This window comes from Balaenoptera acutorostrata, chromosome 13 (assembly GCF_949987535.1).
Source record: "Balaenoptera acutorostrata chromosome 13, mBalAcu1.1, whole genome shotgun sequence".
NCBI lineage: Eukaryota > Metazoa > Chordata > Mammalia > Artiodactyla > Balaenopteridae > Balaenoptera > Balaenoptera acutorostrata.
Window position 1 is genome coordinate 29,924,470 of NC_080076.1, and position 13,914 is coordinate 29,938,383.

A 13,914-nucleotide genomic window follows, 5' to 3' on the forward strand; every position below is an offset into this window, starting at 1 on the left:
ACACACTTTTCATTTTCACCAAGAACTTTATTGAACAACGTATTCGCCACTTTGTTCCACTACCTTCTGCCATTTTTCAGGCAACTTCATAATTCCATCTTCCCAAACCTTTTTATCTTTTTGAGCAAAGAACTCTTCCAGGTGCCTTTTACAATCTTCCAGGAAATTGAAATTTCTTCCATTAAAAGAATTTTGTAAAGATCAAAATAAATGGAAATCCGAAGGTACAATGTCTGGTGAATACGGCAGATGAATCAGAACTTCCCAGCCAAGTTGTAACAGTTTTTTCCTGGTCATCAAAGAAACATGTGGTCTTTGCATTATCCTGATGGAAGATTATATGTTTTCTGTTGACTAATTCTGGACGCCTTTCATCCAGTGCTGCTTTCAGTTGGTCTAAATGGGAGCAGTACTTGTTGGAATTAATTGTTTGGTTTTCTGGAAGGAGCTCATAATAGAGGACTCCCTTCCAATCCGACCATATACACAACACCACTTTCTTTGAATGAAGACTGGCCTGTGGTGTGGTTGGTGGTGGTTCATTTCACTTACCCCACGATCTATTCCATTCCACATTATTGTACAGTAACCACTTTTCATCGCCCATCACAATTTGTTTTAAAAATGGAATGTTTTCATTATGTTTAAGTAGAGATTCGTATGTGGAAACACGGTCAAGAAGGTTTTTTTCACTTAACTAATGTGGAACCCGAACATCAAAGCGATTAACATAATCAAGCTGGTGCAAATGATTTTCAAAGCTTGATTTGGATATTTTGAGTATGTGAGCTATCTCCTGCGTGGTATAACATTGACTGTTCTCAATTAATGTCTCAATTTGATCGCTATCAACTTCAACTTGTCTACCTGACCGTGGAACATCGTCCAGCGAGAAATCTCCAACACGAAACTTCACAAACCACTTTTGACATGTTTGATCAGTCACAGCACCTTCTCCATACACTGCACAAATCTTTTTTTTTTTTTGCGTTTCTGTTGCGTTTTTACCTTTCTTGAAATATTAAAGCATAATATGCCAAAAATGTTGCTTTTTTCTTCCATCTTCAATATTAAAATGGCTACACAGAAATTCACCAATTTTGATAAGTTTTTATTAAATGCATGCTGATATGACAGTTGTCACAATACAATCTAACAAAATTGTTTCGAATGAAGTTCATGACAACTAAGTGCTACTAGAGCCATCTTATGGAAAAAAACCACACGAACTTTTTGGCCAACCCAATATCTATTTAACATCCACATTTCTTTTTCCACTTTTTACACATATACCTTTTTTTCCCCTATAACCTGTTTTTCCAACCAAAGATAAAAGTTTTGAGGACAGGGTTGTTCCTTGCACATGCAATGTCAATAAATATAGGCAAGAATAAATGTCCCCCTGATATCACCAAATAACTGACTTGCTGCCAGCTGGGCTGTTGCTCTATGCTTTAGGCATCCCTGTGGCTAACTGGTAAAATGACCGTAATAGTACCCCCTCACTCCAGGCTCCACACCAGAGATACGGCAAGGAGCTGCAAGTTAATCATGTCCCTACATGGCTTGAGAGCTAGATAAAAGGCATATATACAAGCAATGTGTAGTTCAAAGTACAAAGGTTGGTCATGTCATTTTCACATCTCTGAAACTAAAGGTAGAAAGAAATGAGTCAAACGCATCCATTATTCCTTTGTAAGAAGTTGAGATCAAATTGTATAATCAAATCCTCAGAGCCAGTCATCTTCCCTTCTTCAGTTCAAATACTGTATTGATTCTCACCTTTTTAGAAAATGAAGTAGTATTATCTAATGTAGTGCTTCTCAACACTTACTGTGAACCAGAATTACCTGAGGGAATTACTGATGCTTGAGACCCATATTGATTTAATTGGTCTTAATAATAATAAATGCCCTGGGTGCTTCTAATATGCAACCAGCATTGATAATCACTGACCCAATAGAAAGGGCATGCCCCACAATGTGATCAGGATACTTAGAGAGCTCCTATCCTCTTAGGTTAGGTAGCATTAAAGAAGTTGTACCTAACCAATGGAGGTGACAGCCACAGTGAATTGTAGTGATTTTTGGAGTTTGGGGGCAATTCTGGAAATGTAAAGATTGGGAGTATGTTCCAATGATGTAATGAAAAGACCACAGACCAAATTGTTAAGGAGACTAACTTCTAAGCTTATTTGGAAAGTCCTCTCATCTCTCTGACTCTAGGATCCCACTTTTGAAAAAGGAAGGGTATCTTAAAGTCTTCTGAGGACCAAGCCAGCTGTAGAATTCTCTCCATTTTTGACTCCGGGACACAAGAGAGTCCCAATAGGACAGTGAGAACATATTGGGAACAGTCAGAGTGGGATGTGAAAGCTGTACTTAAATGTAAGAAAGGCATTTTGGGAAAATAAGAATTAGTTTGTTTGACTCTGCTCTATAGGGCATAGCAAGCACCAATCAGCTCAGGTAATGAGGAGGCAAATCTCAGCCCAATATAATGGAACGTAAGATGATTCCATGATTGGACCTAAGAGAACAGATCATCTTAAATAGAAATGAGCTCCGTGCCATGAGAAGTGTTCAGGAAAAGATTGTATACCCTTATTTTTCACTTCCCCCAACCACAATCTGTGAACTACTTGAGGTCAAGGGCTTTGCATTATACCTCTGTATCGTCACTGAATAAAATTGTACCTGGAGCCCAGTGTACGTCCAGTAAGAGTTCATGGAATGTCAAAAATATTTAACAGTCAATATGACATGGAGCTAATTGGTCAGAATATATACTGACACATGGCCTTGCTCAGCCAGTTGATATATCCTTAGTTTTTGGACCCTTTGGAGGTTCAGGAGAGACAGGATGATGATACAGTGAAGGGTATGGGGTGAGTTTGGAGCAATAGTTATTTAAAAATTCTAAAATTTTAACACCATCAGGCTTATCCATGTATATTAGATTAACATTGGTTTTATATCATGAAAAATGAAAGAAAGAATCAATCAATCAATAAAAGCTACAGTGGAGAGATAGAAACTGGTAAACTTGGACTCTAGTCCTGTTCTGCCATTAACTGGCTGGGTGAAGCTGAAGACATTATTTCAGCCCCCTCTACCTTAGTTTCTTCATGTATAAACTGAGAACCATAATCTTATCCTAAGGTATCAATCATCATGAGTCTTACAGGAAATATCAGATATAAAGTTACATTGCAAGTTAAATAATTCTGTTCAAATACTGGTTTTGATAATTAAATATGATGTGGACATTTAAATGACTGCCTCTGGATGCAGCCTAATTCTACCCCCTCTGAGGATCACAATGTATTTTCTCTCTTCTAGGAAGTGAGAAGGCAATTTCTACTCCTGATTACTCCCACCCCAGCCCCACTTTGGAAAGGGCTCTTCTCTCCAGTGGCTTCCCCTTATGCTACTGTGGTTGCTAAGCAACAAGGAGCTAAGCAGGAACAAAATGTAATTGTCCCAGGAAGGGAATTCCAGGTCTGACAATGACTGGATTGCAGTTTTGGAATCCTTGCCTTCCTGGTTGCAAGAAATTCACTACAGGAAGATTTCTTATCATGTGGTTCTTTCTGCAGATGCTCCAAGAGACCAGCTTTCACTACTTGAAATGTGGGGGAAGGAGCATTCTTCTGGGTTTTCTCGCTCCCTGGCACATTTTTTTCACTGTGATTTCAGAGTGCCCCACATCTGCAGCAAGATTTGGAATGTTCCCAATTCTTAACTGAGCCTTAGGAGCCCAGCTATAAGGAATTTATGTTTATATCACTGTGTATGGCACAGGAGCCGAAAGGAGATCTGGGAGGAATACCACAGGGGATGTAGGCTCTTCATTGCCCCTAAAAATCCACCTACTTGGGCCAAAACAGACAGAGGTATGCACAGAAATGTGTTGTAAGGATGGCTTGTTTATATTGAAGGGAATTTATTGAAAGGCTAAAGAGAAACCTCATGGAAGGCAAAAATAGGAAGTATACCAGGCCTTATGGGAACTGGGAAGTTGCCAGGCAGCTCCTCTCTCTCTCCCTCTCCAGGGTCACACTGTCTCTTCTCTGTGCCTCTTTTTATCTATCTGTTTTATCCTTTCAGAGACAAATTCTCTCTGCAAGATGCTTCGTTTTGCTCCTTCACAACTTTGGCATTTATCTGACTTTAGTTTACCCTATCCTCCATGAAAACCCTCACCTGCCATCCTTTCTGTGATTCCATATCCTCATAGAAAAATATCTGATTGCCTCCCAGTGCATCAAAGGGACATTCCTGGGACCCATGACTGTGGCCAAGGGGCTGGCACACACATGCCTCTGCAGCCTTAAGCATTTCTTCAGGAGGACTATAGGGAATGTATCTATGATGGGGTCTGGGCTGGACTTGAACTCCAGGAATATTTAGAATGAAGAGCTAAAACTCTTAGAAAACTTAGGTTTCCAGCACCAAGGTCATCTTGCAACATGGGAAGAACTTGAGCTTTGAGGTTAGACAGGCTTGGGTTTGACTCACTCTGAGAAAAACTAGACAGGCTACTTCTAGTAACCTTGATCTTCTTGATCTTCTACTTCTAGAAGACTTGATCTTCTTCATCTGAAAAATATGCCTACTCCTAGTAGCATCAAATCTTTAGGGTTTTAGTGAGGATTAAGTGCAGTTAAATGAGATAATGTATGAAAAGACATATGTGGCCAAGATTATGCTAGATACTATAAAAAAGTACAGAAGATACATAGCATAGTTTTTTGTCAATAAACTTTCATAGAGAACCTACTGTGTTTGACCTGTACTTTGTACTAGGCATACAAAAACTATTAAGATATGTCCTTTACCTTGAGAAATTTCAGCTTAGCAAAAGAGACCCAGGCAATGTTAGAACCCGACTGTCATTCCAGCCTCTTCATTTCTTAGTGGTTGAACCTGAAGACTAGATTGACTCATTCTTAACCTCTTGCCCAAGGCCAACTCTATCTATTAATAGTAGGAGAATCTTCTGTACGCAGCTTTTCCCTGACCTCATGCAGCCTGCAATCAAATTTTGGCAGACAAGATTACATGTGAATTAGTAAATTAAAAATACAAGAGATAATACAAACTGTGCCTGCTACTGACAAATGTGAAGTTGCAGAAGGGATTCCCTCATAGGAAAGAGATTAGGTGAGATGATCTTTAAAGTGCTGTCTATCTACATGATGCTATGAAACTAAGAGTTGAAAAGAAAAAGAAATCCAAGTAAGCTACAGTTAAAATAGAAACCTTTACAATCAACTTGAACTGCCTGAAAAAAAAAAAAAAATAGGACATAGATCAAGAGGAAGCTGGGTAGTTCAGTATGGGTAGCTCAGTTTTACCATGTGATAAATTATAAGCAGGTGGAAGTGTCAGCTCATTATTGCTGTTTGGAGTTGTCTCCTGGCTTGACCAACGTCATACGAACATTAGAAAGACCTAATGCTCATATGGGGAGGACAGCTTGGGTAAACATTAATTTGAGCCATGCTTCTTCACCAATGGGTTCATTCTATACTTGAGTTGGAATCCACAGAATCCCTCTTTGCCCCTTGATAGTTAAGCTATTAATGTCAGTACACCTATCAAATATAGTGCTCTGGATCTTGACACTAGACAGATCTTCAAAATGGCTTTGGTTCAAACCCAGTTGCAAATGATTCAGCACAAGGGCCATGAAATGGAACCAGCTAAGGAAGCTGAAACAAAGTGCTCAAAGTTACAGCACTAGCAGAAACTAACACACCATTTTAAAGCAATTATACTCCAATAAAGATGTTAAAAAAAAAAAAGTTACAGCACTAGTTTGTGGAACTGGGCTTTGAAGCTCAGTAGTCTGAGTCCAGAGCCCACCCTCTTATTCACAGACCCATACAGCTGCTCTATTGCAATACTGTGTAGCCAGGAAGCAGCACAGAGACACCTGGATGTTCCTTAAATCACCTCTTTAGAATGTATTGAATGAGCTTGTTGATTTCAGCCTTCTTAATAAAAAAAATCATAGTAACATTAAAACTTTGAATTATAGAGCTGGCAGGTCCTTTAGGGATCATTTGGACCAAGAAATTCATTTTAGAGATGAGACAAAATTGAGAACCAGAAAGATAAACTGATAAATTTCCCAACTTTCCATGCAGGTGACAAAGCCAGGTTTAGAAACCAGCACACTGGACTGGCAATTCCAGAGCCCTTCCCATTATACTCAGCTGCCTGGGCTTTAGCTGTACCCTCTGCAGACCAACTCAGACTAGGAAAAAAGAGAACAAAGAATTAAGAGGTTCACCAAATGGGCATACCCATGAACCTCCAAAACAGGGAGATTTGGGCATGTTCTCTTTGAGAAAATAATTTGGCATATACTTTTGTGATTGTCCATTTTTACTCCAAGTTGTAGCCCAGAGGAAAGAAAATAGGGTTGAATGCTTCATGGTTAGACTGATATTCTCTCAGCAATTACTCTAATTTTTGTCTTGTAATAATTGAGAGTAAGAAGACATATTAGAGGAAAGTAGAAGAAAAAATATTTAGAGAAGTAAAGAATAAGCTGTAAGTATGAACTTGCATGTCGGATATTTCTGAAAACAGTTGGTAAAGCAAAATCAATTATTATAATATCATATATTCATATTGAAAGATATAGGATTCATCCATCCATCTTGCAAGCCACTGGGTGTAGGGCATAATGATAAGCACTATGAGATGTATAAAGAAGGGTAGTATACCATCTCAACATGGGAGGCACTCTCAATCTAGACAGGAACTCACAAGCTTTAGTTTCAGGTCTGCAGAGAAGTTGATTCAAGATGATTCTAAGTTCAATCAGAAATAATGACCAAGTACAATAACTTACAACTTTGCTTATCCAGATCCTCAGTTAATTTTACCAAGGCAATCATTTTCTGAACATCTCACATAGTATTATAAGTAAATGATTTCCCTTGTAGACAATATTTGGCTACCCATATTTGATTATATTGTCTGTAATCAATCTGTATCATCTGCTATTTAAAATTAGAAGAAACTGGCATGCAGGATGAATGTCCATCGGGCCCTAAGACTTTCTACAATCAATTAAATTATTTGTGTGTATATGTGTAGTTCCATCCTAGTTCTCAGTTTCTCAACAGTCAATTCCTTCTCTCTAGACAATAAGATAATGTGTATAAAATACTAAGCACAGTGGTTAACGGGATGGCAAATAGGCAGATGGGAATAGTTTCCACTTATCTTACCCACCTAGATTATCTTTTTTTAAAAATTGAAGTATAATTGGTTTACAATGTTGTGTTAGGTGTTAGTTTCAGGTGTACAGCAAAGTGATTCATATATATATATATATTCTTTTTCAGATTCTTTTCCGTTATAGGTTATTACAAGATATTGAATATCGTTCCCTCTTCTATACAGTAGGTCCTTGTTTGTCAATTTTACATATAGTAGTGTTAGATTATCTTTCTCTGTCTTCTGTATGAACTATCATTTCTTCAGGTAACTCAAAATTCTGCTTATGGTGATATACCATCCTTTGGAGATTATTACTATCTGTATCTAACGCTTTAACCATGGGAGCAACCTGTATATAGTTGCAGAGTTGTGACACATAATACTATTATCTCAAACTAATATACTCAAGTTTGAAAGAACAAAGGATAAATGAAATGAGCAAATTAATAAAACTTAATTTTGTTTAACCTTAGTGCATAAGATAAGCATTGGCTTGTTTATATAATGCTGTTCTTTAAGTAAGGGTGCCTCCTTGTGAAAGTGGTGACTAAGCATTTTCGCTAGTTCAGACACAAGACTGATAAAAAGCAATTCTATTTCTTATCTAAAGATTCATATATTTATTAGTTGTGCCAGAATAGGTGTGAAAAGGGTCAGAGCTTAGTGTTATATCTGTTCAGAAGGTGTGGCAGACTTTGGGGGGGAAGCCCCCTGAAAGCAGTGGATCAGCCATATAGGCAGGGCAAGCGTCCAACAGAGATATAAATGTTTAGTCACAACTTCTATAAAGGGTCAAAGATAAAGTTGTGGGTGTGCCAACAGGTAGGCAGAGCATGATGAATGTGAATCCAGGGCAGCAGAACTCTGCAGGTAACATCTGCGAGATCTGTTCATGGCTTGGGAGAAAGAGGAGATTGTCAGAGTAAGAAAGGGACCCAGATCAAACCAGTTCATTAGAAATGGTAGTCATAATAGAGATTAAAGCTAAAGTGGAGTCTTCTGAACCCGCTGTAGAGTGGTGATGCCCAAGAAAGTATCTCTGGCTCTGAAACTCAAATGGAGGGACTCTGGTAGTCAGAATGGGCAGTGAGTCCTGTCAAGTATTAGTACAGGAATAGACTATCCTGGGAGGAAATCAAATATTCAGCATCAGATCATGTCAGGCGGCCCCAACATTACTTGCACAATGATTGGATTCTAAGAATCACCCTATAGGTTAAAGAAGAGAATGGAGAGACTGCAGTGGTTGAACTTTTATGTAGAAATCAATCTGTCTATTATGGAAAGGTGAGGAAGATACCAGCAGAAGAACTGAGGTGGCAGAGTGAGAGATGTTGTTAAAAATGTCCTTATATGTTGTAAATACAATTTCATTTATATTAGGAAACAGCTTCTACCCAGGGTCTAGCTTTTAGTTAGTTGGTTTCAAGAGTAAATTTTTAAAATTTGCTAACTTAGAAAAAATTAGAATTATTATCTAATTGAATATGGATTAGTATGAATTAGTATGAATACAAGTGTTCTGTTTTGCCAGTGGATTTTAAGTGAATCAGGAAGAGAAACAAGCATTTTACTTCAGCATTGTCAAAATATTTATTGAATAGCAACTACTGCTAGAGACTTTCCTTACCATAGATTTCTCTCTTGCTGCAACTCCTCCCCAACAACTGATACCTACCACCACCACCACTGCCCCAAAATCTTCTGCATGGGTTATTTTCTGTATTTATCACCAATCCCTTTCTACAGTGCCTGTTTAAAATACTTGTCTGCCTAGTCCTTACCACCCTGAAGAGGGGCTGCCAGAAACATGGCGTTCTACCTGCCCATGTATACTGAGTTAGGAGACTCTGACCTTGCAGAGGTAGGAAGGAGAAGCCCAGAGACGAAGAGCAGGTCAGCTCAGAACAGTCAAGAGCTTTGGTCAGGGAAGGCAATGGCTAGCTTAATCATTTTCTACAGTGGTAGATATCAGATGATTTGCAACCTCCAGCCAGGCTCCTCCCAATTTTTATCCCCTCTACTTTCGTAATGATATTCCCAAGCTCTCTCTACCCTTCTACATGTCTCCACTGGCTAAGCAGAGCTTAAGATTATGATTTACACTGACTTACAGTAGGCTTTTTGTTATGTGGAGAGATAAATAGACTTCTACTTCTGGCTCTAATGAAGTGGCTTGTATCATACCTACCCACCCTCTAAGAACAAAGCACATCTGTTTGAAGGCATTTGATGGCATCTAAGGAAGCCAAAACCTGAAGTGTCATGATCCCCAAAAGAAGGAAAAGGTGTTGAGGAAAGCCAGATACCCTGCACTGTTTTGTTCCCTCAAGACATTTGCTGATTCAGAAGCCCTACATGGAGTAAGAGTCCGAGCAACCAAGCAGAAAGGAGTAACTAAAAAGCAGAAAATCTGAGTAGGGTCTGAGTATGTCATGAGGCTGGGAGACAAAAAGAGGAGTTTAGGACTTCCAAGGCAGCCAGGACTTGAGGAGCCAGAGTCACAGAGAGAAGTACAACACAGAGAAGTAAGCTCTTGTACTTATTTTCCTCTCACAGAATGTGATGATTCCTAAGGAATATGTAGCATGGGAATAAAAATATTCCAATTCAGGCCCCACTGAGAAGGATGGATTCTGGTAAATATTCCCACGCTTTCATTTGGAATCCTAGAAGGCTCTCATTTTAGGAGTAAGGGTAAACTAAAAAAATACTAGGCCTTCCAATATTAGAAGCCCAGCTCCAAATTAATTCAATATCTGATTAAATTAAAGTGAACAGCCTGTAAGAATCAAAAGAACATTCTCTCTGGAGGAAAATAACATGAATTAGAACTTCCGTAATCTTTATACACATGCCAGATGTGGCATCAATCAAAAGTTAGCAGGCATTCAAGGAGATGGAGAAAAGAAAAAATAGACAATTAAAACTGAGTAAAAGTTGGTCCAGATTTGGAATTATCAGACATGGACTATAAAATAATTGTGATTAGCATATTAAGAAAAAAAAAGAAAAGTTGCAGAATTTCACCAGATCCATACTTTTCACTGAAAAAAGAAACAGAAATTCTAGAAGAAGAAAACTCAGAAACAGAAAGTAAGTTCTCTATAAATGGGTTTAAAGGCCAACTAGATACAATTTAAGAGAGGAATGGTAAACTGGAAGTTAGGTCAACAAAAGGGATCTAGACTAAAGCATAGACTAATAAAAAATACAGAAAAGATATGCCTGGAACATGAACTATATAGCAGTGATTTAACATTTTTCAGAGGATTAAAAAACATTCTACAGTTCAGAGAATGATCTATGACAAAATGGAATTAACTAGAAATTAAGAACAAAGAGATAGCCCAGAAATAACATAAAATCCCATATGTTTGGAAATTAAACAATATACTTCTAAATAGCTCAAAGAAAAAAATCACAGTGATAGATTAGAGCTAAATAATAACTAAAATGCACCATATTGAAACTTTCGGAATGCAGCTAAAGACATGCATGGAGTGCAATTTATAGTCCTAAATGTATGTAGTAGAAAACAGCAGAGCCTGAAAGATCACAATCCCATTATGCAGCTATAGAAGTTAGGAAAAAGCACAGCAAAATAAGCCAATACTAGTAGGAGAAAGGAAATAGTAAAGATTAAAAAATAATCATAGCGGAAATTAATAGAAAAAGACAACAAATATACAGTAAATTATATTTGCATTTTGAAAAGGGTTAAGTAGCCTCTTATACACTCGCATGTAGGCTCATGATTCAAAAATTTGAAATAATTTTGCTAGGTAATATATACCTCAGATTTCTTACTATTGACCTGTATGCATGCATGCATTTCTGAGATGCTTTGAGTCATTTTTTAAATAGAAACAAAAAGCTTTGGCTTTTGCAAAAACATTTGTTGATGAGCTTATTGTCAATTATATATATTTGGGTTTGTATTTATGTGTGTTACATAAATAATATTCTTTTTTAAAATTGAAATATAGTTGATTTACAATATTGTGTTAGTTTCAAGTGTACAGCATAGGGATTCAGTTTTTTTGCAGATTATGTTCCATTATAGGTTATCACAAAATATTGGATATAATTTCCTGTGCTATACAGTAAATCCTTGATGCTTATCTATTTTATGTATAGTAGTCTGTATCTGTTAATACCATGCTCCTAATTTGTACCTCCCCCTTCCCTTTCCCTTTTGGTAACCGTAAGTTTTTTATGTCTGTGAGTCTGTTTCTGCTTTGTATATACATTCATTCATATTATTTTTTAGATGCTACATTTAAGTAATATCATATAGTATATGTCTTTCTCTGTCTGACTTATTTTACTAAGCGTAATATTCCTTAGGTCCATCCATGTTGCTTCAAATGGCAATATTTCATTCTTTTTTATGGCTGAATAATATTCCATTATACACACACACACACACACACACACACACACACACACACACATATCTATCTCACATCTTCTTAAGCCAACTGTCTGTTGATGGGCACTTGGGTTGCTTTCATATCTTGGTTATTGTGGATAGTGCTGCTATGAACATTGGGGTGCATGTATCTTTTTGAATTACTGTTTTTATTTTCTGTGTATATATAAGCAAAAGTGGGATTGCTGGATCATATGGTAATTTTATTTTTAGCTTTCTGAGGAATGTCAATACTGTTTTCCATAGTAGCTGCACCAATTTACATTCCCACCAATGGTATACGAGAATTCCCTTTCCTCCACATCTTCTCCAACACGTATTATTTGTAGATTTTTTGATTATAGTCATTCTGACAGGTGTGAGGTGATACCTTATTGTGGTTTTGATTTGCATTTCTCTAATAATTAGTGATGTTGAGCATCTTTTCCTGTGCCTGTTTGTCATCTGTATGTCTTCTTCAGACAAATGTCTGTTCAGTTCCTCTGCACATTTTTTTTTGATTGGGTTGTTTGTTGTTTTTGATATTGAGTTGAATGAGATGGTTGTATATTTTGGATATTAATCTCTTATTGGTTGTATCGTTTGCAAATATTTTCTTCTATTCCATAAGTTGCCTTTTCATTTTGTTGATGGTTTCCTTTGGTGTGCAAAAGCTATTAAGCTTGATTAGGTCCCATTTGTTTATTTTTGCTTTTATTTCTTTTGCCTTGGGAGCCTGATCTCAGAAAATATTGCTACGATTTATGTCAAGGAGTGTTTCACCTATGTTCTCTTCTAAGAGTTTATGGTACTGTGTCTTACAATCAGGTCTTTAAACTATTTCGAGTTTATGTTTTAATTGTTTTACATGTAGCTGTCCTTCTTTCCCTTTCCCTTCAACATCCCTTGTTGAAGAGATTCTCTTTTCTCCATTGTATATTCTTGCATCCTTTGTCATAGATTAATTGAAGGTAGGTGTGGAGGTTTATTTCTGGGCTCTCTATTCTGTTCCATTGGTTTATGTGTCTGTATTTGATTACTGTAGCTTTGTAGTATAGTCCGAAGTCTGGGATGGCTATACCTCCAGCTTTGTTCTTTTTTTCCTCAGGATTGCTTTGGCAATTTGGGGTCTTTTGTGGTTCCATATAAATTTTAGGATTATTTGTTCTATTTCTGTGAAAAATGTTCTGTATTTTGAAAAGAATTGCATTAAATCTGTAGATTGCTTTGGATAGTTTGGCCATTTTAATAATACTGATCCTTCTGATCAAAGAGCTTGGGATATCTTTCCATTTCTTTGAATCACCTTCAATTTCCTTTATCAACGTTTTATAGTTTTCAGAGTATAGGTCTTTTGACTCTTTGGTTAAGTTTATTCCTGGGTATTTTATTCATAAATAATATTCTTCAATCCATATATATATATGCATATAAATACATATAGTTTCAGCTGAACACTGAAAGTACAGCAACAAAGAAGATAGATATAATCTTGGCTTTTCCCAAATTTATAGTCTAATGGAAATGCTTATATAGAGAAAGTAAAAAGGAAGAAATAAAAGAAAGGAGGAGAAAGGAAAGAAGGAAATCTTTTCTCATACTTCAGAGACAAAGGCAAGAGGAGATAATTCTAAATTAATCTAGCTTTTATTATTATTTTTTAACCTAATAACCCTCCCTTTTCTATTACCTGGTTAATTCAGATTTATTATCAATTTTGATTTGGTTTAGACCACATATCTCAGTTCATTCCTATTTTTATTTTATCTGATTTTATAAACTAAACATCTTGTAATTTTATATATTCCCTTAAGATCTTCATTTGAATAATTTGCATGATTCTTAGAGGGAGGATTATGAATGGAGCCATGAATCTTAACATGGTATTAGGTGCAGGTTGGGCATTGAATAAATATTTGTATTAAATAAATATTTGATAACTTTGTATCATTTTATATTCTCTACACATTACAGAAAACTTAAGGTCTTGGAGATTAAAATAATAATTTTATAAACTTAAAAAATAATAAATAAATAAAGACGTTTTAGAAAAGACAGGAACTAAAGATGGAAAATGGCTGTCTTATGCAATGCAACAGGGATATTGAAGCCCAACCTTCCTTTCAATGCCGTTGTTTATTGTATGTCTCTTCCCCAGTCTTTTCGTCCTCTTCTCTGCCTATGAGCATCAGCTTTCTTTTGGGCTTTGCTCAGGCCTCAGATCCTCCCAGAAATCTTCCACTGAAGCCTTTAGCTCTG